Source organism: Clinocottus analis, unplaced genomic scaffold (genome assembly GCF_023055335.1).
Source record: "Clinocottus analis isolate CAN_PGR_092001 unplaced genomic scaffold, fCliAna1.0.p SCAF_16, whole genome shotgun sequence".
In the NCBI taxonomy this organism is placed as follows: Eukaryota; Metazoa; Chordata; class Actinopteri; order Perciformes; family Cottidae; genus Clinocottus; species Clinocottus analis.
The window spans coordinates 12,443,519-12,466,588 of record NW_027175887.1 but is presented as its reverse complement, the minus strand read 5'-3'; the positions used below and the strand labels follow the sequence as shown (position 1 = coordinate 12,466,588).

At 43.4% G+C, this 23,070-nt stretch overlaps 1 protein-coding gene across 5 annotated transcripts in view; it reads left to right on the top strand.

Moving 5' to 3' along the window:
- The first annotated feature begins 4,035 nt into the window (after positions 1 to 4,035).
- Positions 4,036 to 23,070, top strand: part of cacna1ia (calcium voltage-gated channel subunit alpha1 Ia) — a 135,929-nt gene continuing 116,894 nt past the window's right edge. For all 5 annotated transcript variants that reach the window (XM_068578811.1, XM_068578810.1, XM_068578808.1 and 2 more), the window contains exon 1: positions 4,036 to 4,992. The gene's annotated coding sequence lies outside the window, so the exon portion shown is untranslated. The remainder of the gene's footprint in view (positions 4,993 to 23,070) is intronic.

Here is a 23,070-nt window from a genome sequence, read left to right as displayed (position 1 = left end):
TTGTATGTTGTCTTCTTTAATCCTCTCCTCTTAATTCTGTACTTTTCCTGTCATCAACACCTCTTTTCTCTCTCTCTCTCTCTCTCTCTCTCTCTCTCTCTCTCTCTCTCTCTCTCTCTCTCTCTCTCTCTCTCTCTCTCTCTCTCTCTCTCCTTTTACCCTTCGTTCCTCTCTGCCAGTAATTTTCTCAAGTGACATTGAAAGAGTAACATGAGCCTCAGCATGGCCTAGACATGACTGATGTGAAACACACCGACATTCAAGGGCTTATCCACTAAAGGGTGAACACTTGTCCAGTCAACTGGGACTCTGAATGTTTCATAAGAACATGGAGGAGGAGGGGGGGGGGGTCATATGCCTGAGTGTGTGTGTGTGTGTGTGTGTGTGTGTGTGTGTGTGTGTGTGTGTGTGTGTGTGTGTGCAGAGAGAGTGCCAAACACGTTAGACATGAAAGATACATGTCATGTCACACAAGATTACATAGCGATAGGTGTAGTTTACATGCTCACAACTAAACACTACGGTTGGTTGCAAAGAACCGAGATTGTCATCAAGCCAAAGTTGAGGCTTCAAAACAACAGTCCTCAAACCAATGGGTGACGTCACCGTGCCAATAGACCACTTCCTGTGTACGGTCTGTGGTGAATACCTGCATGGTCACATAGATGGTGAGTGTGTGGTTGGAGCCCGTGGTACTAATCACTTTCCTCCACATCCCTGCATGCTTCAGGGACTCCCCCCTTGTCTTTCTCCACAGAGGGAGAACAAAGTTTCACACATAGACACAGCCACTAACGAACACACAAACACACACACACACACGCACTTTGGGATGTAGCCAATCTCTTCCCAGCAGCCCCTGAGGCTGTGTACAACTGACATCTCAGGAGAAACCCACTTTATCAATGTGTTCATCCGAACTGACATATCATGATTTAAACAAGGTTTTGCATGTTTTATTTGTCCTGGCAGAGTCTAAAAACACATTTTACCTCAAAGCAAACCACCTGCGCTGTATTATTACTGCAGAAGTCTAGAGTTTGGGATTCAAAGTCAATGGGCCATAAGCCCAGGAGGGGTTTAAGTGAGTCTAAATCACTTTACATTAAGGTTAAGCATACATGATCGCTGTTAAAGGCTTCAGTTACAATCATAATGCAATGAGCATTTGGATGCCAAAAACGACGCCAGAAAACGTCTGTACTGTCTCCCAGTAAGTGTCAATAGTTAGAGGATTTTGCTGAGTAATGTTTTTATTTGGCATCAATCCTCTGCACAACCGTGTGCCATATTTGCCTTATAAACATATATACTTATGGAAAAATGATGATCTTCACGACTGCTGTGAATGTTAAAAGCATCTGACGTTCACTTCAGCAGCTTGTACTAAAACTATAGAGAACCATGTTGTGTTGCTTCCGTCTCCACATTGACAGCCTTGTTGCTTTGCTCTGTGGCGATGCAAGTAGCTTGATATGATGTGACATGGTGTGCTATGATGTCATGCGATACAACACGGTGTTGACATTTTCCCTGGCACGTTGTTTTCAGACGTTGCCACACTGTTAGGTAACTCAAGCAGCATAGTGAGTACAGCAATGCCAAAGTGTCTCCTACCCAAACATTTTAGCAACCACCGAGTCGGTGACTTATCCAGTGTTGTTAATATCCAAACGAGATGAAAAAAAGAAGCGTCTTGGTCATTAAAACACAAAAAGGTACCTAGCGTTGTTATTTTTGGTTCTGCATGCTAATTGCCTGACCCAAGCATTGTGTTTCCTACCAACCTAAACAAAAGCCCACAGTCAGCAAATATCCCTCCACAGTTCCGACCATGCTCCCGAAACCTCAATTATTCACAACTTATGAATAACGCACTTTACCTCGAGCTGGCAAGTAGGGGTATTTTTGCACATGGCGTCTTGAATTAGTCATAACCACACAATGGCAAAACATACAATTTTCATGCCTGCAGCATTTTTTTGTGTGCGGGGTAAAAAAGTGCCATATTAAGTATTTTGCTGTCAATACATGCAGAGAGTGTCTAAAACTAACCGTGAGCTTCAGCTTCAAAGCTCGCTGCTTTCACTGCGACTGACCTGGCATGTGAAGGAATGTAGTCATGTTTAATTGATCTGAAATCTCTGCAGCCGCCCTCTTCGTATTGCGTGGTTCAGCATTTATTCCAATGAGTGAAAAACAATGAAACACATTTTGAGCGCTGAACACTTAAAGGGACAGTTCACTCCAATATTAATCTTACCTGTAGTGCTTATAAATGTAAAGATGTTTTTTTTTGGTGAGCTGCCTACATTTTGAGATACCGCCCATAGAGATGTCATGATCACAAGTCCTCGGGAGTCATGGAGGAGCTAATCGATCTGCTCACAACAAATCTGTGGATTATAACCGGATCATGATTTCTAGAAAGAGTTTTTCAAATGTATTTTTTTTTGGTTTGCTCAGAACAACACAATCAGGTAACATGAAGTCCATTTGTATTTAAGAGAAGGCTGACCTCTCTCAAGACGATATCTCCAAAACTAAGCAATTTGCACCAAAACAATCTAAACAGTACTGATTTTGGGTGGAACTGTCCCTTTAAGACATCCTGTAAACACTGACAATTAGCTGCTGCAGCCCCTTTTTAATCGCTCATTAATGCATGCCCAATTCGATGGGTGACATGAAATATAATAAGATGTGTCCCACCCATGACTTCATGAGGTTGCAGACATATTATAATGCTCATTAGTGAGGATCACTCGGGTCTATTTTTTTTCATCATTTAATTTCAGGGCTTGGAAGTATATATCAAGTTTGTCAGAAAGTTGACCAAGTGCTCTGACCCATCTGGAGGAGGTTTAGGCTGATTGATGGAGCGAGTGATGGCCGATACCCAATAATGTGAGTCATGAAAAACACAGTCTTCAGCACGCTGGACAGCGCTCGCTCATTAGCCGACCAAAGTGCGGAAAGAATACAAATACGGCACTGAATACACAGTGTGTGTGTGTGTGTGTGTGTGTGTGTGTGTGTGTGTGTGTGTGTGTGTGTGTGTGTGTGTGTGTGTGACCATGCCCTCTCGTCAACACATGATATACACTTAGCGCTCTCTCTCTCTCTCTCTCTCTCTCTCTCTCTCTCTCTCTCTCTCTCTCTCTCTCTCTCTCTCTCTCTCTCTCACCAGTACTTGACTCGACTTTCTCAAACGGACACGCTCTCTCATCATATGCCAAGGCTCATCATATGCCAATGCCTCATCGCCACCCAATTGCCAATACGATCCGCATGCAGTGCTCTTGGTCCGGTGCACGCGCCCCGTGGTGTGTGGATGGAAGTTGTCCATGCGTGAGTCTTTCGCTTCCACGCAGCGACGGTGCGTTCGCTTGTCCGATCTCATGAGGACATGAGACGTTCAGGGCAGGTCATCCACCGCTGCGTGCGTGTCTGGGCTGTTTGCGCGCGCGTACTTATGGCCACGTTTCACCCCCCCCCCCCCCCCCCTCCAGCGTCTCCAAATCACAATGCTGGTGTGAACTGATTATGAGGGTATAATAAGCACGCCTCATCAAATATTAAACCCGCCATACACTATTTTCCCTCAGACTGCCATTCCCGCACGCCACCAAACACACTCAGCGCGAAGAGAAGCAGCTCCTCTTCCTCACCCTCTCCCTGTCTAGTGTAACACTCAATTCAATTCAATTTAGGGAGTGATTTACTGCTGTAACCCGAGCACTGTCCAGATGGGACTAAATAAATCAGTGTTTGCTTTATAATGAGGAGCATGCCCCCAAATCAGCTGTGTGTTACTGTTCATTCAGGAGCTTATTGTTGCCCGTCTCCCAAATCTCTCTCTCTCTCTCTCTCTCTCTCTCTCTCTCTCTCTCTCTCTCTCTCTCTCTCTCTCTCTCTCTCTCTCACCTCAGAACTCTTCGCTGCTGAGAATTCAACCACCAGACGCGCCGGATATTAAATTAATACCCCCCCCCCCCCCCCTCTGCCCCACCACCACCACGGAGCGTTGGAATAATTGGAGAAGATCAACTTTTTTTTTTCTGAGCGTCTGATCTTTTTAAGTGGAGGACGTTTTTAAACACGATTTTATTTTCCACGCACGCATTAGTCAGAAGCCATCCTTGCCTGAGGTTCCGTGGGATGCGCTGGCTGCATGAAGAGGCTTGACAGAGGAGCCCATCCATCGCGCACTCCACCGGGAGGAGGACCGGGCGCGCGGTGAAGTGCAGCCTGTACTCGTAGAACATGTTGTGCGCGTGTGTGTGCGAGTCTGCAGGTGATTAACTGTTGCAATTTGGGCTTGAAAACAGGCACGCCTTTTGGATACAGCGTCTGGGAATAACGAGTTGAGCTCTGAGGTTGGTGTCGGAATGGTCTGAGGAGAAGTGGGATGTTCTTCGTGCCAATTTGGAAATGGAAAAAAAAGAAGATTCGTTGTTAGAACATGCTAGATCGGACAGATATTTGTCTCCAGCATAGTGGGATTTTTTTTATGCAGCGTGCTCAATCAACGTGAACGAAAAAAAGTGTTCCCAAATTCCTTAGCACATACAGCCTAAAGTGGAACTCAACGTATTGATTCTCTTTGACGTCTACTGGCTTGAAATGGTCGCTTTAGGAGCCTCTAAATAAACTTGGCGGGTGAAAAACACTGCGAATTATCGTCTTAATTTGCTTCTTGGCTTCCTGGAAATGTGAGTCTCGTAGAGACCAGTGCGCACCACACAGAGTCGCCAAGGCTGCAACGCGCAACCCAATTTTCCACCGGGGACCCGGGCTTTGCGCCGCAGCATCGCGACGACGTCCTCCTCGCTGTTTCTCGCCGTCATGCCTCCGTTCGCTCCGATTCCATAAATGGCCAGTGGATAGTGATCTTCCATGGTTCACACCGGCCAGGTGTCTCAGAGAAGGCGAGACCGCCGCTGTTTTGTTCAGTGAATCCTGGACACACCTTTTTTAATGTCAGTCAAGGTAAGTTTGGCCTATTTTCACTTCAAGTCTTTCACAGGAAAGCTGGCAGAGCGCGCAGAGAGGCGGATGTGTTGCCTGTTTATTAGACCTGTAGCCTCATGATCCGACAAGTGAGCTTCTTCTCTTTTTTTTCCTGCAAAAAACATCAAATGTTCTTAAAAAACAAGTGCAGCTTTTATGCCCTAGACTAAAAATGTGAACGCTGAGACTGAATTTCAGTCAAACAAAATGTTTGGAATCAAAGCATTTTCACTGCGTGACTACAGTCAGACCAGTGTTTCTGTATTTCAGGGACATTCTGCAATACCTGGAACATGTTCATTATTAAATGGACTCAATATGTACCGTAATCAAGGTTATGATTCATTGAATTATCTTGTTTCCTTCATAACAACACTTTTTTATATTCTGGTCAATTCCGGTAAATATGTTTTGCTCTCAAAACCTCGATGCTGCCTATGTGGTGCTGAATAGTATTCTGGCACATGGCCTTCTATGTTCTGTCTCAATGCTCAATTAATTACGCAGCCTGGTGCAGCCAGGAATCAGCATGAACGAAATGCAACATTGGAGACATCACTGCTGACCTTTTTCCCCCTGAAACTTTCAATGAAAATGTGCCTGGTTATGGCAGTGGTGCAAACATCGGATCAGACAGACCATGATCTCTCTGGAATGACCGCCCCCTCTCTCTCCTCCTCTCGTTGCAGCTAATGTAGAATGCCAATAAAGCAGATTGAATTGAATAAAACACTAAACAAAACGTAGACGTCGTAGATCCAAGTGCTGGTTGACGCTTTTTATAGAATTCCTTTTGTCATTCAAGCGTAATAATGTCAGGGTAAAGGGACATTTGTAATTGTATATTTATCGTCTGACTGATTTCGACTCCCTCTCAGTGGTTGCTTGTAATTTTTCTAGAAATGTAAGCTCACTCTCCTGCTGCACCCATTGTTAGTGACTCCGCATAAAACTGCCATCTTAAACTCTACAAGATCATATAATTAGACTGCATCCACACACACCCACAATGCCTCTTTTCTTACTTCCAGTTGACGAGAATAGACCTCCAACCTGCCGTCCCAAAATGAATCTTACTGTCCATGATGGTAATGGCCGAATTCCTGCAAATACTGAGGTCACTTAAGGCCTGACAATAATGAAATGCCCTGTGGCTGCATAATGACAAACAGCTGGCTGTTGTTTTAAGCAAACTCTGATCCTTGGAACAAAGCATCAATAAGCCTGATCATTCATAACTTTCCTCCTTCCTGCCCTTCTACTGCCCTCAGCTTCAGGCGGTGGCGTCTAACCTCAGGCTGCATACAGCAGGTCTTGTGCTGAGAGGTACATATACAGAGCATTTCTGTCAAATCCAATCATTAAATATGTATATGAGAATAGTTGTAATCTTCTATAAGACACGCTATTATTGGTATCCGTGACCCCAGTGATGATCGAATGTCTTATTCTGAGTGTGTGAGTGTCGTACACACTGACTGTCGCATGGTGTTTGGTAGCTTGTGTCCTTGAGTCTGTCTTGCCATCTCTTGTAATGTTGGGATCTTTTAAATACCGCAAACAGGAAGTTAACAAATTCTCTGTTGTTAAAAGAGCAAACACTGGAGGGAGAAATGCAAAGATCCTCCGAATAAAAATGAGGAGGAGAAAGTCCACGCGTCCTTTACTGTATAGACAAGGGTCAAGGCGCTCTTGCAGTTTAGTTCCCGACACAGTCGCATACACTTTCCCCAAACAAACACAGTCGCACATAAAATCACACTCACAATCGGACGTGAGGTCCGTGTGAGATCCAGTATTGTGGATCACCATAGGGGGCAGACGGAGGGCATTTATAGTTCCTTTGTAGCAGCATCACAATGACCTGAAAGTAACAGGGGGTGGCACAAATGGAGAGAACGGGTGAGTGTGTCTAGAAAAGGAGATTAAACAAAAAGCAGAAGAGCGAAAGAGTCAAAGAGATGGAACAACAAGGAGATGATCAGGGGATACGCATAAGAGAAAAAGCTAAAAAAAATCAAATAAAAAAAAGAAGTGAAAAGGTATAAAGGGAGACGTTGTGGCAGACGGAGAGAAAGGCAAGACGAGATGGAAGGGATGAAAATGACAAAGAGCTGGAGGGAGAACAGAGAGAGAGAGAGAGAGAGAGAGGTACAGCGAGCGGGATGGGAGTGGGTCTGCAGTGAATGCTGGTGTTATTCAGTTAGGTGAAACGATCGGTTTATGCTCGACAACTGTCTGGTGAGGGCAGCCACATACTGCGCCTTGAGAGCCTCCTGTGAAGGCCAGAGGGAAAGAGAGAGAGGGACAGACAGAGGGAGGCGGCGAGCGAGAGCAGAGAAGAGGTTCGGTAGCTGTGACCGTCGATATTCTATGATGGGGAACAAAGACAGAGGAAATGTGACGGGTGCAGTGACAAACACCAGCAGCGAGAGTACAGTAAGACACAGACAACACACGAGAGAGAGAGAAAGAGTGAGGCATTAACTGCAAGAGAGAGAAGCAAAAATGAGTAAACTGATAAGATAAAACATCTGCATCTTTGGCACGTCTGACATAAGAGCTTTCAGTTTGTCTTCAACTTCATTGATGTATGAGAATATATCTTTTGAGTAAAGCCCAATGATTGTTTGCTTCTCATGGCTTTGCTTAAAGTATGAGCATTATAAATCAGGTGGTCTGGACTTCAGACATGCCTCTTTCTTTCTGTGTGTGTGTGTGTGTGTGTGTGGTTGTTTGTGTTTCCCTTTCTTCCTTGAAATGTCAGTCACTGTGAAAGCCACCGGCAGGCAAGGCCTTTGCCTCATGTACACTCGCCCACAGGCCCTGCACATGTTTCATGCCGAATGTGATCGTTGCCTAAGGGTTGGGTGTGTTTGTGTGTGACCTTTTTGGAGGTGTGGAAACGACAGATCGCATGCAAAGAAAGAACCCTAAAAATGGAAGGTCGGAGATAAATAGACAAACAATTATTAACACTTTTTTTTCTTCTTACAAATGCAACTGCTCAGGTGAGTCCCATAACCTCGACTGGCAATTTGAACTGTAAATGGAGAAAGAATCAAGCGCCAATAGAGTCTGTCCAAATGAATATGATGCATACAACTCTTAAGCCATTAACAACGAGAAAACAATTGTAATGAGGCATAGGGCCCAGTGCTGACAGTGTGCCAAAAGATGTTTGCAAAGAGGAGGAGCAGTTGTTTGGCACTCATCGAGAGAGATAGACATTTATTTAACATAACCGATGAACCAATTACAGACGCCTTGCTGACAGTGTTTCATTAAAACGTTGCATGTGTGTGCTCAGCCAATTGGGACGCTGCGACTCAACCCTTCCAGGCGTGTCTCTCTAAAAGAGCAGCAGGTGCCCTTTTCCTTATCCACTTTGACAACAGCAAATGACAACATGGGCAAGGTTGGCTTCATCGGGACTTCTTCCTGGCTCGGCTTGTTTGCTTTGGTGGACCTGCACTGACGGCGTTTTATTTTCAGCTTGCTCGCCTGAAACAAATATTTATCATCTGTATGTGATCATTTCCTCACTCTGGCTTTCAGAATAGGTGGACAGAGCCTGACTGATAGTGGTCTCTGTCACAGCTGTTGAAGATGAAGTGAGCGTCGCCGGTTTTGTGCGACAAACAAAGGTTTTCGTGACGGAAATAACGCCTTGCGTTTAGATTTTGAAGGGCATTCTCCCTCTAAAAGCTGACTGTTGCTGTAAATAAATACGAAAGTCACCGTATGTGACATCCGCCCTTCCACGACGACCTTACATGATTGATATACCGTATATATTCAATAGTGTTTGTGTATGCACATATATTTGCAGGCATTATTTCACATCTTGACCCAGAAGAAAGAGCTGTGTTTTGTATGACTTGTTTATGCTTATTTAGACTTCTATGTATGCGAGTGCATGCACACGTGTGGCCTTACAGTATCACATTGTGTCCAGGTGTTTTTCACTCCGTGTGCTCAGGTGCAACAACAGTTACAAACACACACACACACACACACACACACACACACACACACACACACACACACACACACACACACATCTGCAGCTAATCTCTGTTGACAAGCAGCAGTCGCCTCATCACACAACATCCCAATTATAGGCGACTGTATGCTGCACCGCATGTGCGGGTGTGGATGTGTATGTATTTAGAATGATGTGTTTGTTATGGCAGGGATTATTGCGTATCGTCTTTGGACTCTGTGACAGGTGATAGTTGCTGGTTAAGCTGCAGTTTGCTCTGTCAATACAACGTGCTGTTGGATTTGGAAATGAAGGTTAAAGTTGTTCAGATGAATTCAGGATTGAGATATATACACCGCGCAGGCTGATAACAACAGGATATTTCAATCCATCCACAATGATGTCATTCTCCTGATTTATTATTCTGAAAACATGACGCACTGGTGGTCTTGTTGATGTATTCATGTAAGGCAGAGGGATTTAAACCAATAATCGCTTGCTTCCCTCACCTGAGTCCCTCAACGACCTTCCAACGATTTATTTTTTATACACAATAATGTGTGACATTCGACCGTAACACCCCCATTTTTAAAAATTTAGACATACGACATAAAGTATAACATTACGATCAACTAAATATACAGATAGCTTGTAATGTAAATGTGCAGTATGCCAGAACTACTGCAGCCAGCAGTGGTTATGTTACCCGTTGTTTTGTTAGCTTAGCACAAAGACTGGAACTAGAAAGAACAGCGAGCTGTGAGCATCATGTCGATATTGTACGGATTAAAGAAACTACACTTAAAATAAAAGTGCTGATGGGCAGACTTTGTTCCCTTTGGAGAGAGCTAGGCTAACTGTCCCCGTCTTCATGCTATGCTAAGCTAACTGGATGCTGTGAGAGTGGTATCAATCTTCTCAAAGTGAATGAGATCCCCCAAAAAATGTAAAATGTGTCTAATTCTGTAAAGTCGTGGCTTTTAAACTTAGACGATGATATACTGTGATAGTGTTTATTTATTAAATTGCTTTATATCAGCCCTGATTTAGGTAAGTGTACCAAAAATGCTCACAATTTGTTGCCACGAAATGACTTTCTTATCAAGTGGAGTATAATGTGCAGACTTTTTTTTAAGCATACTGTGCAGCAAGCAACACAACACATCTTGAACAACGTAGAGGATTCTGAGGACAAGAGTGTGTATTATGTGTATTAGAGAGCGTGTGCTATCTGCGCTTTGGTTGAATATGGACCGCAACGCCCCCAGAAGGCACCTCGGTACGCCCCGTTGTCCCAGAAACATCCGATCTCACACCTGCTCTCCACATGAATGATCGGCTGCTCTAACCTGACACAAACATTACAGGCTCCCTTTTAATCTGGTGAATCTGACCTTACTGGCATTAAACCAGCTGCTCGCTATATTAGTCACCAAACCGTATTTATTAAGTACTACATTTATACGATGCTGTACGATTGTTGTACTATCAGTTATTGGTATTTGAGGAAATCGAAAAAGACATTAAAAAAAAAAAATATTGACTGATATTTCTGTCTCTTTGAACACTTAACTGTCTCGGTCTCACCCTCAACATGCACCTGTTACGACTCATGTGGTCCCTCGGTGTGCATCTTCCACAGCTGTTTTGTCACCTGTCACGGGCTGACACCAGTAAGGAAGGCCTTCTCGTGCCCGCTCGAGCATCACTAAGCCATTTTGACGGACACCCCATTCGGTCGTTCAGCCCCACTCTGCTGCTCAGTGATGTGAACAAGCGGCAACCCCGTCTTGACGATTTGTGACCTTTTTCGGAGTCGAAGTGGCACTCCCTTAGCGTGACTGTCTTATGGTGTTTTGTGACGGCTGATCGCATGATTAATGGATCATTTAGCGCTTGTAACGGATACGTAGAATAATGTAAAAGAATAGTTTAGCTTTTAACTCCCTCTTGGAAATTATCAATCTTAACTTCGACAATACTTCTGGAATGACTCATCTGTTACATGAGAAGAAATAATTCATGCAAAATGACTGACAGTACAAATTGTGGCAAATTACAGTAATTTCTTTCAGGGCATTAAAAGCCTTTTGAGTTTGTAAGTCATACAGACGGTAACACTCTAAACCTTGATCTATGAGATACAGAATAAGCTGCACGAGTGAATAAAACATTATAGGCTCTCAGGTTTCCACACATAACTCGCATGTGGAGATTAAATGATCAAGGAATTTGTGACATTACTAATTATTTATAACATTATATGTTACAGAAACAAACACATTTTGCTCACTGCAGTAAGATATGAAGAAAACAGCCGTTACGACACACTCCAAACTGTTTTGTAGAGGTTTTTTTTTATTTTTATAAACAGCAGCTTTGGCTAAGCAGCCTGGAGACCCAGGGACACATCAGAGTGGACGATACTAGATATCTCTGGAAAAACAGCTCTTTGCTCTATCTGATTCTATCTTTTGTTCTTAATTCAATTCAATATGTTTTATTGGCATCAGCATTACAAAGACAATGTTGCCAAAGCGTCATGGCTTAACATTCTAATCCAGAAACGGATCCAAGAGTCTGTTGCTGTCTAAATGCCAGCCGTTCCAGTATTTCCTGTTCACAGCACAAGAAGCCAATTGAAGGTTGTGATTCCTGATCAGACATGAGATTGATCTGACATCAAAAACAAATACCAGCAGTTTGCAGTGAAATGAGCACAAGGTGTGCATCATTCTTTATGCTCAGTCGTGTGTGGAAACATACACATACGCACTTCCTCAGCATTGTCCTTTGCTTGTACATTAAGAGTATTACTGTTGCCTTGTGCGCGTGCGTGTGTTTAGAAGAGAAAGACAAAGCAAACTTTCCTTTGGCTGGAATCCCGTAATGCTCTTTCCCTCGACGATGCTCCCCTCTCGCTCACTCTTACTTTCGACTATAAGACTTATTTTCTCTTGCCAATGTCACATTGTTTGGACCGGCATGCATCAGAGGCGGTTTCTGCCTTTTTACATAACCACTTTTAACGCCATCAAGGTCATCATGATTAAAAAAAACTGTAACGCGATCACACATCAGACATTTTCATCTGCAGCATCGTCATTATCCGGACAAGTAAACATCATCATCTCGGCCCTTCTCATCATCAGCTGCATTACCGCCATCATCGCCATCATCATCATTGTAATTATCATTACCGCCATTATGAAATAAATCTAATCATAACCATCTCGTCTCATTTCTCCTTCTGCTTCTTTGTCAACATGGAGCGGTCTCAGTGATTTTAAATACTTTTATTGACGAGAGAGGCCCCGCCTGGCGACAGCATAATGGACCGTTAGTCATGCTTTTTATATCTAGAGGACATTTTTCTCTCATTCTGCTGTGAAAACCTGTACATTGTGATGCTTCTTTTCTGCATCATAAAACGGAACACACACACACACACACACACACACACACACACACACACACACACACACACACACACACACACACACACACACACACACACACAAGCTGCAGGGCTTTAAATGTCAGCCCTCACTCTGTCTATTTGTTGATAGATTGATTGATTGATTGTGGACTGTGTGTGTGTGTGTGTGTGTGTGTGTGTGTGTGTGTGTGTGTGTGTTTGTGTGCGTGTCCATGTGCATGAATTACAGCTGCCACACATTTTAAAGAAGCATAGGCGCACAGGCATACGACTGTTCAATGCCAGTGGCTGATTTAAGTGTTTTAGAGTCACGTCTCAATTCAACAAGTCAACAAGTATCCTCGAGGTACTTCTAGTACTTTGTGTTCATCAAAGCCCTCACCTACCAATCACAGTGCTAGTACTATTTGATGATTAACAACTCGGCAAATCAAGACACGCAGACAGTTTGTCAGGAAACATCATCATCCCTCTTGTGACATTTGGATCCTGCTCCTTCATCCTTAGTGTCACTGACATGTTACAATACATTAGTCGAGACTCTTCAGGATGTGAGGTAGGAGTTACGGACTACGACTAATTGTTGTGGTCATACGACATGACATATAACATCGGCCAGAGATGACATTGATGGGGTTTGGAAAGGAGAAGCCTGGAAGGCCAAGTGTATGTGTGTAGTGTGTGTGTGTGTGTGTGTGTGTGTGTGTGTGTGTGTATGTGTTAGCTGACATTTTGAGGCCATTGAAAACAAGTATGTGATGTTATATTAGATAAGTGACAGCAGAGACTCGGGTTGTACTGAATTATTGCATGAAGTTAAGTGAATAAATGTCCAGAGATTCTTTTCTTCTTGTGGGCGTGTGTGTGTTAGAGTAGCTTATGATTTGGTCTGGTGATTGGTAATAATTAGCCCAGGCCTACTGGAATTCATCCCATTCGGAAAGAGAGGATAATTGTCTCGTTTTGCCTCATGTTTTGTAGTTATTTCAGTTATTTTTCTAAGTTAAATAAGTTTCCTTTCCTGGTCGACGCTGCTCTGCAGAGGAGCCAGAATAGATCCGATCCGATATGTGCAATGGTCTAATAATAAAGGGGAAGAAATTATTGAAATTGTTTTCAGTTGAACCTCTAATGTATAATTTCCAATTCAACTTTCACAGTTGACTTCTTAAGAGATTTGTATTGCGTAAGTGCATCTTTAATGGTCTTGTTATTTTGTGTGAAATTAGATATTTTAGTCGTCTGTCAGCATCCAGCTGCATCGGTTTATCTTCACCATATCAAGTGTTGCACATGTTATGTGTGAGAGCGCTCGAAGTGGCGGGAAATGTATGTGCATGGCTTTTCAACAAATGTTTGAACCCTGTAAGTTACAAAACATTCGATGGTCGGTTGTTTGTTGAGAAAGAGCCTATTGAAAGCGTCTATCTTTCCTGCAGTGCTGCTTCATCTTTCACCACCATCGGGCGCAGGCATAATATGACATTGCACAAATAAATTGTGTGACTGCTTTGTTTGCGCTCTCCTCTCTCATCTATCACTCGCTCTCTCCACCTGTCTGATCTCTCTCTCTCTAATGCTTGCCATGTATTCAAAGGACGAGAGCGGAGGCTGACAGACATATAGAGCTGTTGTGGTTTGTGATGCTGATGACGCCTTTGAGTGCCTCCCCGTCATCCTGATTCATTAGCCCCGGCCTCTCGTAAAGCTACTAGAGACACACACATGAAAAGCATTCACAAACACACACACAGGCATAAACTGAAAATGCAGTGACATAGCCATACATGCATGGAAACACACTTATAGACAATGGGAAGTGTGAAGGAATGTGTGCATCACACACTGTAACTAAATGCAACATCGAGAAATAGTTAACAATCATTGATGTAGACACATTTTAATGACTTCCTACACACTCACACCAGCATAAATATATCAACTTTCATCCTCTCCTACACTCGCACACACACACTTTGTGCGAGATGTGCTGACACATTGAAGGCACTCTGTCCTCTTTTCCCCCAAGGATTCTGGTAATTAGATTCCTACAGGCCAAGTCTCTCAATTTCACTGCATTTAATTGGAAACACACACACACACACACACACACACACACACACACACACACACACACACACACACACAGCAAGACAAGGCTCCACAGGTCCATGCTTGTTGATCACAAGCCGGGACTGTGCTGCTCTAATAATTAATTTCTACGCTTGCCCCCCTCACACGCCTCATTTACCAATCAATCCCTTCTTTGTTTTATGAATTCTATTAAGTCGGCCCCTGCTCTGCCAGGACAAGATGGAGGGGGAGACGAAAAGGCGAGCGTCTCAGAGATGCGCTCTTGTTGCTCGGCAGAGTTGAGCCGCATATTAAGTGTTCATGGATGGTTGGGCAGCACACAGGTGAGCGCTTGGAGACGTCTGCATGTGGGTGCACATCCAGAGATTTAGGGGCTGACACGTGGACGGGGGCGGGAGAGGGCGGGGATCAACATCCACAATCTGTTCTCTGAATCGCATGGCGCTGATTGACGCTGACATCTCAGCTCTGGGCTTTCTTCGGGGTTAAAATCTGTGGTGCACCTGAACCCACGGTGAAATTACAGTAGTGGATTCTCTTTGTGTGTATAATACATTAAGTGTGATTGACGCGTGGAGTGAGCAATCATGGCACCTAAATGTGTGTGTAAATCAAAGACTTTCAGTGGACTTTACTTGAGTTGAATCCTACAACTCGTTAAAATGGACTTCAGCGTTCTTCTGCTGCTGGAAACTTTAAGGGGAACGTTCCAACCTGGCTGTAGTTAAAGGAATTATTTGAATTGCTTCTTTCATTTCGGGAAAAAGTGCTTTCTTGCTGAGTTTTAGAAGATCTACTACATTTGTCTTTTTAACTTGGGTGGAGTGACCCTTTAAGGTCATCGGGGACAATGATCATTACATAACACTTGACATCTTGAGGAAACAAGAGAGAAGGAAAGCAAACTACTGCTGACACCTTGTTTGGCGGCAGCATCTGTAGAGTGTATACTCCACTGGGACGATGACCAGAGACCATCTGTCACTCGCTGACACACACACACACACACACACACACACACACACTGACAGATATAATGGGACCACATACATAAGTACAAAGCATGTGAGCATCGATGGATGTATAGCTAGAAATGATATACAGACCAGTTGGTCATTAAGTGCATGTTCCAAAGCGAGGAGTCCCCAATAATGGAGATGGCGCCATGTAATATAATATTATTATTCTCATTATTAAGAACTGGAGCAAGCAATTAGGGAAGGCAATTTAATATGTTGTGGATGCAGACACAAGCACTGAACTAGACCATGAAGGCGCTCTATTTTTGACGACACTTCACATCCCTGGAGAGGCAGCTGGCCTCCTGGGGCACGCTCACTGCTGCCTACACGCGCACACACACACACACGCCTGGACACATGCACGCACACATGCATGCATCCACGCACGCACGCACGAACACACACACATGTTGTTGTGCATCCAAAGGTAAGAGTTGATACATGCTCGTTTAAGGACATATACATGTAAATACAAGAGGGATGTCTGTATGTCGCTCGGCTTCAGGAACGTACAGTATAAACTGTGGGTCCTTTTCTACCTCTTACAGTCCGCTGACTGAAAAGGATGTTGCTATTTAACCAATGTTGCCTTTTGTGTTTTGAAAATGAGCCACCTGAACCTTTGTTTGGGAAGTTTTTTGTTGGCTTGTGGGAGCCTTTTATTTCTTTTTAAAGGACTCCAGCCGCAAAACAGATTAAGAGGCAATTATGTGGTTTTAATACTCCATCAATTTAAAGTTTTCAAAACAAAATGGGTTCTGCTTAAGTAAAAACAGAATGAAGACATATGCAAGCCCTGGCATGCGCGCGCGTGCACACACACACACACACACACACACACACACACACACACACACACACACACACACACTTACCCCTACAGGCATGATTCTATACCAGGCTATGGTGGCTGACACTCATCCGATGTCTCATTACTACACAGTGTTTTCTAAATGTTTCAGGCTAAAATGACACCAGATTTGCTCCCCCCCTCCTCCCACACACACACACACACACACACACACACACACACACACACACACACACACACACACACACACACACACACACACACGTAAGTGGTCTGGCAGTCAAGTCTCCGAATCTGACGTGGCTCATTTACCAAGTCATGAAAACATAAGTAATGTCATGTTATGCTAGATGCAATGTTCAGAGCGCTCACACAAACACTGTGTGTGTGTGTGTGTGTGTGTGTGTGTGTGTGTGTGTGTGTGTGTGTGTGTGTGTGTGTGTGTGTGTGTGTGCGCGCGTGCGGGGATTGATTGATGATGAAGAGGGTTAAATGTTTTTCCGAATCGGGCCGTACCCTTAAAAAGACAATCTAGTGCCGGAGTAACTCCAGGCTCCTGGTATAATATACCCAGCTCGGATATGTAGCTGAATGCCAACAGGCACATTCCTTAAAAAAAAAATCCCTGTTATTTATTCCGTCGGCATCTTCCTCAGCCTGACACCCGACCAGCGTGTGTGTGTGTGTGTGTGTGTGTGTGTGTGTGTGTGTGTGTGTGTGTGTGTGGCTATATTTTGGAGACTTACTGAGTAATGAGATGGAGCAGACAAGCATTAGTATTTTTAGCCCCGTTAGCTTCACAGGAAACTGGGTGTTTTGTGAATGGTAAATTCTCTCCCGCTCTGCCTTTTAGTCTGTACGGCTTGTTAGAACTGCAGAGGGAGGTGAGGGGTGGGGGAGGAGGGGTGACGGGAAGAGAGGGGAAACTTAAGAAGAAGAGGAAAAGGGAAGAGATCTTGAAACCCACACACACACACACACACACACACACACACACAAACCGGTTGAGAGAAGCGCTAGCAGGGAGAGGTGAAACTGAGTCAAACCTGAAGTACACTGTTGCTGCAAGGAGTGATTTATAGCTCTGTGTCGGCCCTACCTGATCGGTGTGCTGCAAAACCAGACACTGATGTTGTGTATTCATGCAGTTACAGTTCCTAAGGCAAACAATGTAAATGATCCGTGGCTACTTTTGCATCCAGCCTGTTCTCTCTGAACCTTCAGGAAGGTTTCCTCGGGCGTCCTCCGATCAGGATTCTGGGGGCGAGCACCCATCGCTGGAGAAGTGTTAGCGAGAGATTTTCTTGGCCGATTACATGACATTCTGATGACCTGCTGATTACAATTTTGATTTTAGAACTAGAATCGACAGAAATGTGCCGGAGTAATTTCAACCATTCTGAAGTCTGTGTAAACCCCCCAAAACTCACAATGTAGTACTTTTGTTATAGTCATCTATCGTGGTTATTGAAAACACACACACACACAGTTCAAATAATTAGGGAATACAAAAAAATACAACTTGGTATTAATAGTTTTAAATATATATTTTAAGCTACTTGGAGCTTGTGTTAGTAAGTTAAAAGGGTTTAATATCTCTTTGATATTGCTCTGGAAACATTTCATTAAAATAACTGTATTTATTCAACTTTCTCGCCCAAGCTAAGTTTTACAAGGTTATATTTGAACACATCATGTTAGCTTTATAATTTACCTTCGCCCAATACTACTGAGTAGAGCATGAACGCATTATGATGAAAGTCTGTGCAACCTCCGTCAACTCCGTGCTGTGGGCAGACTGAGTGACTGAGATTTACTCTGAGCAGCGTTCATGGGAATGACTTGCAATAAGTGTCTGATTATGTCAGTTGTTCCAAATGTTCCAAAGGTGGTTCCTCCTCTGGTGTGTGTGTGTGTGTGTGTTGCTGTTTGTACGCTCTCCCATGTCTGCTGATGTGAGACTTTGCGTCAGATGATCAACTCTTCTGATCGGCCTCTTTAGAGACCACTGATTAAACTATTTACAATGAAAACCGTCCAACTGGGAGTCAGTCAGTATTCGACATGTTGCATTACTCTAATCTAACACTAGTGAAAAAGAGAAGCACACAGCGACAAAGAAGAATAATATCAATTTAATCATTATCCCCAGCTCTCTTCAGAATAATAAATCACTGGCGTCGTCATTAATGTCATCAGTCTGCTGCTTGCTGAAAAGCAAACCTGCCAAGGTGAAAAAAAAGCTATCGCACTTACCGTGGCGAAGACAAAAAAAAAGGAGAGAAAGATGGGGTGGATTGTGAGACAGAGACAGAGAGAGGGACATGCAATGATGGACGTGTTGAGAGGTTGAGAAGCAGAGAAATGAGACATGGATTGAAATGAGACGAGACCTTTTGAAGATCTGCAGGTGAATCATCCCTTTGATAATTGTGTCGGCTTTTCTTTGTGGTGCTCATGCAGCAATTGTGTTTGCGTGTGCTTGTGTGTGTCTGTGTGTGTGTGATGTCTCCTTCACCCTTTGCAATCTGGGACACATTATTGTCGCGTGTTCGAGGCTGGAAGTTTTCTATGATACAAACAGGAACTCAAGACTCTGATAAATAACATGATTACGGTGGCGTGTGCGTGTTTGCCGTATCATCACATGTCAGCGTTTCTTTGCATGTGTTGCTGCCACTACGATGTTTCTTCTGTCGAAGAGCGGCGTGACATATAGGACCCTAATGTGTGCCTTTGGCAAACTTCAAAGGCTATTTCAGCCCTGGTCTTTGTGGATGATTTCACACAGTCACAGCGGATTACGTGTGTGTGTGTGGGCATTTTTGACAATTTCTTTTGACAGGTACAGTATATACATAAATCGTGTTTTGTCTGCGTGTTCATATAAGGCTGACTATTTTGCCAAGTCTACTTTGAAGTGCGGGGCTCTTTGACTGGTCCGGAAGATGACGCTAATGCTTGACAATGGGCAGCTCGGGGATAGAATTACAGGCTGCCGGCCAACGAATCGACACGTCGATACTCTGGAGAGACTTCTGCATTAGGAATTTGCATATTTTAAAATATGACTTTCCCTTTTTAAATAATTAATCAGAAGCTGTAGTTCCCATGTAGTTCCCAGGTATGTTACACATACTATGAATTTGTCTTGGCAGGTGGTGCATACATTAGACAAAGAACAACAATCAACACAGTGCAAGAAATAGAACCGAGTGTACTGTCGTTGTATGAGACAATTTTTTTCTCAGGACTGCAACAATGTGCAAAAGACGTGATAACCAATTCCTCACAACAGCTGTCCATTTCTGCTCCTTTGTGTGTGTGTAGTGCACCTCCATGCACGCCCGCAGCACGCACATAGAGGTGAGATGGCGCCACATCATACACTGTACTTTACTTTATAGCACACTACAGCGAGCGTACGTAGTCGCCTTTGACAAATACGCTCCATGATGAATTTGGTCTTCTGGGAGCTTTCAATATTATGTAAAATTAAACTGCATACATTTAGTCTGACATTTCTGTAAGGTCATTGCTCAACAGTTTCCTCTGCCAAGACTGGGGTAATTGAATTTTGGATGCGGTTTTACCGGCAGCCATCCATGGATTACTTAGAGCGCATGTAGACCACACGCCTGTGCGCCCCAGACCGCCATGAGTCCTGAGTGCAGGGTGAGACCGTATGCAGAAGATGAAAAGTAAATGACGTATAGGTTTATGATAATTTGGTTGCAATGCTGAAAGCTCAGAGTACTTTTACTCCTGTCTTGGCTTCATCACTTTGAGTCTCCAGTGTGAATTATACTCTCAGTATCTCTATTGATCTTTTCTGACTTGTTTGCCTGAATGATGGAGCTAGTTTATGTCGATCGAGGTTGAACAGGTTGAGGTGTGTTTGGGTTGGATCCAAAGCCCCTCGATGTGATGCCCGTTTATTTTTTTCATAAAGAAACCTGCAGGTGAGTAGAATACTTTCAAAATTGACTGAATGTCATTTTTTACATTCTTTCACTATATTTTTGTTCTCCTCTTAAATGTGGTGGAGTACAAGTTGAAGTAGCAATCGAAGTATGTCGGTGTGATTTCAAGTGATATTATTATTGTTATTACAAAAACAACCGGATCACTTTCCATTTTTCTCAGAATCTAGCAGCATCACAGGAGACATCGCGTTTAGTTTTTCACGCGTTACTTTGGTTGTTCCACCAGCAACCATTTCCACCACGAGGGGAAATTATCTGACATTGATACAGTTTGGTTACTTAGGATCACTACCGATGGCTTCTGGGCACAACACCAGCACTATCCTCCTCCCGTGTAAGTTGCGCAATGTTGGCGCGATTCCTTTGTGCCGACAGAAAGCAAAGCTTATAGGGAACCAATTATTATTCGAGCAATGCAATTGTATATTACCACTAGAAGTGGAATCACTAAGTAAATGTCATTTTTTTGCATCAGGTTGCAGTTCTACAGTCGGATAATGTGGTCTCTTTTAACACAGTATTCAGTGCTGGCGTCAACGTGTGTGTCTCTTTACTCAAAGTCTTAATCGTCCAGACTTTCAGGTGCAGCCTTATCAGAGGAATACCTCCTCTAATCAGCACATCCAGATGTGTGTTTGTGTGGATGTGAAGGATGTGTGCTGGGTCTCGACTAGTTCCCGTCTTGGAGCTGAAGTGCAGCTAATCACTTGACTGCTTCCCAGTGGACGAGCCTAATGCATTCGAGCACTCCTGAGGGAGCTGATGCCTAACAGTGTGGAGCGGCCTCTTCGTCCGCTGTCACAAAATCTCTGCCGCTCTCTCTACGCTTTTTTTTTTTTTTTCAATTATTCTCCCAACCTGCTATCAAACTTTTTTTTCTGTCTGTCTGTTTCTTGATTTCTATAAACTCTCCTTTCGAGTTGGCTGTCTTCTGTTCTTTGTTCCTGTCACTCGGCCTGTCTCTCATGCTTCTCCGCTCGCTCTGACGAGTTTAAAACTGAATCCTCCCTGTGGAAAAATTGGATCATTTTTGTAATAAAAAAACCCTTCACGTTAGGGAATTCATATGATTTAAGGAAAAATGAACAATTGTATGAAAACTGGGCTGAACTTATATGTAATATGTGAAAAGTATGTCATGCTACTAGGACAATGTACAACAAGAGCCAACATGATTTATTTAAAAGAAAACTATTTAAAAGTATGAAACATATATATATGAGTCTAGATGTAGAAGAGTTTTCTTTTCCTTTTTATACATTTTCTAAATTATTAAACAACAATTTTCATGTGCATTTTCTCAGATTGGTGTAATTTTCCTTGTAAGACACTCAAGAGTATTAACCTCATGGGACTCCTTAATATAATTGCTTTAATTTACTATATCAAAGAAAGTCCTGCTTTGATTTTAAACTTTCATCTTAAAAGGAGTTTCTTCCTCATGTCTTCCTCTTTGTTGGAGCGAGCCGTAGTTCATTACCACGAGGCGTTCCCGCTTCATGGCGGTCGGCTCCTCCGTCTTGTATTGTTTGATCAGTTGGACCGCGATGAGCTGGAATAATTTTGTGTTCCCAAAAATGTTCAGCTCACAGACACGGCGGAAACACCGACTCTTACTTTGAGTCGCCGTATTTGAACATCCACAGCAGCCTTTCTGTTATGAAGTTATGTAACGCACAGCAAGTGGGACATGGATGATTCATCTAAATGAGCACCTGAGCATGAAGCGGCGTCACTTACATGAAGGCTCGTGGCTGGTTAAAGGTCACATGGCATTATACTGTAAGTAGTTGGAAGGAACAGATGAAATTGACATATGACACATAGTAGTAATCATAATGCCGTGCAGAAAATACAGATTTGTGCCGCGCTACTTTGCGTGTGAGGCGATGCGTTGTAAATTAACAATGGCGATACTGAATGACTAACAACTCACGAATGCGACATACTGTACTATTATTTTTGTCCCCATGTTCATTTATTCATGGCTCCATCTTAGAACACTAAGCACACAGCTTCTGTTTCTACTGCATCCTTTTCAGCATGTGGAAATGTGATTCACTGCTTTAAGCAAAACTCATGGTGTAATTATTCAAATTATATTTATAACCCACCCCCTCTTTCAGTTGTATTTGTTTAACAATTCATTTTATGGATCCGTCTGGTTTGGACTCCATCAGAGCCAAAATAACTCCACAGGATTCATAACGAGACTTCATAAAATGTGTTTAAATTGTCCGCCTGCAGCTGAGGATAAAACATGGCTCAGAATCGTCAGCATTGTCAGGGACATAAACCTTTTTGAGAGGCCTCTCTCAATAACTGTTTTAGAGGCCTCAAACATCACTTCTTAGTCCTTCAAGCTGCGTGCCATCCGTCCTCCTTTGGAGTTTCACAAGCTCCCTTTTGTCTCTTACGCCGAGCGTATTTTCTCACTCCACGGCATGGCACACTGCCTTTGATCCTTCTCTCCCGTGAGTCCCTGGGATCCCTCATCTGTTTCTCTCTGCCTCTTTCTTTCTTTCCTTCTCCCTCTCTCTTTACCTCAGTTTGACCTTCAGTCTTCTCCTGGAAGGCGTCAGCTACCTCTGCAAGAAGCTGAAAAGGGGCAACAACACTGTGGATTTTCTAGGATTAGCATATTAGCTGATTTATCTGCTTTAGCTAATTAGCAAGGTAATGTAACTTTTGTCTGAGGGAAGAGATGAAGATGTTTTGTT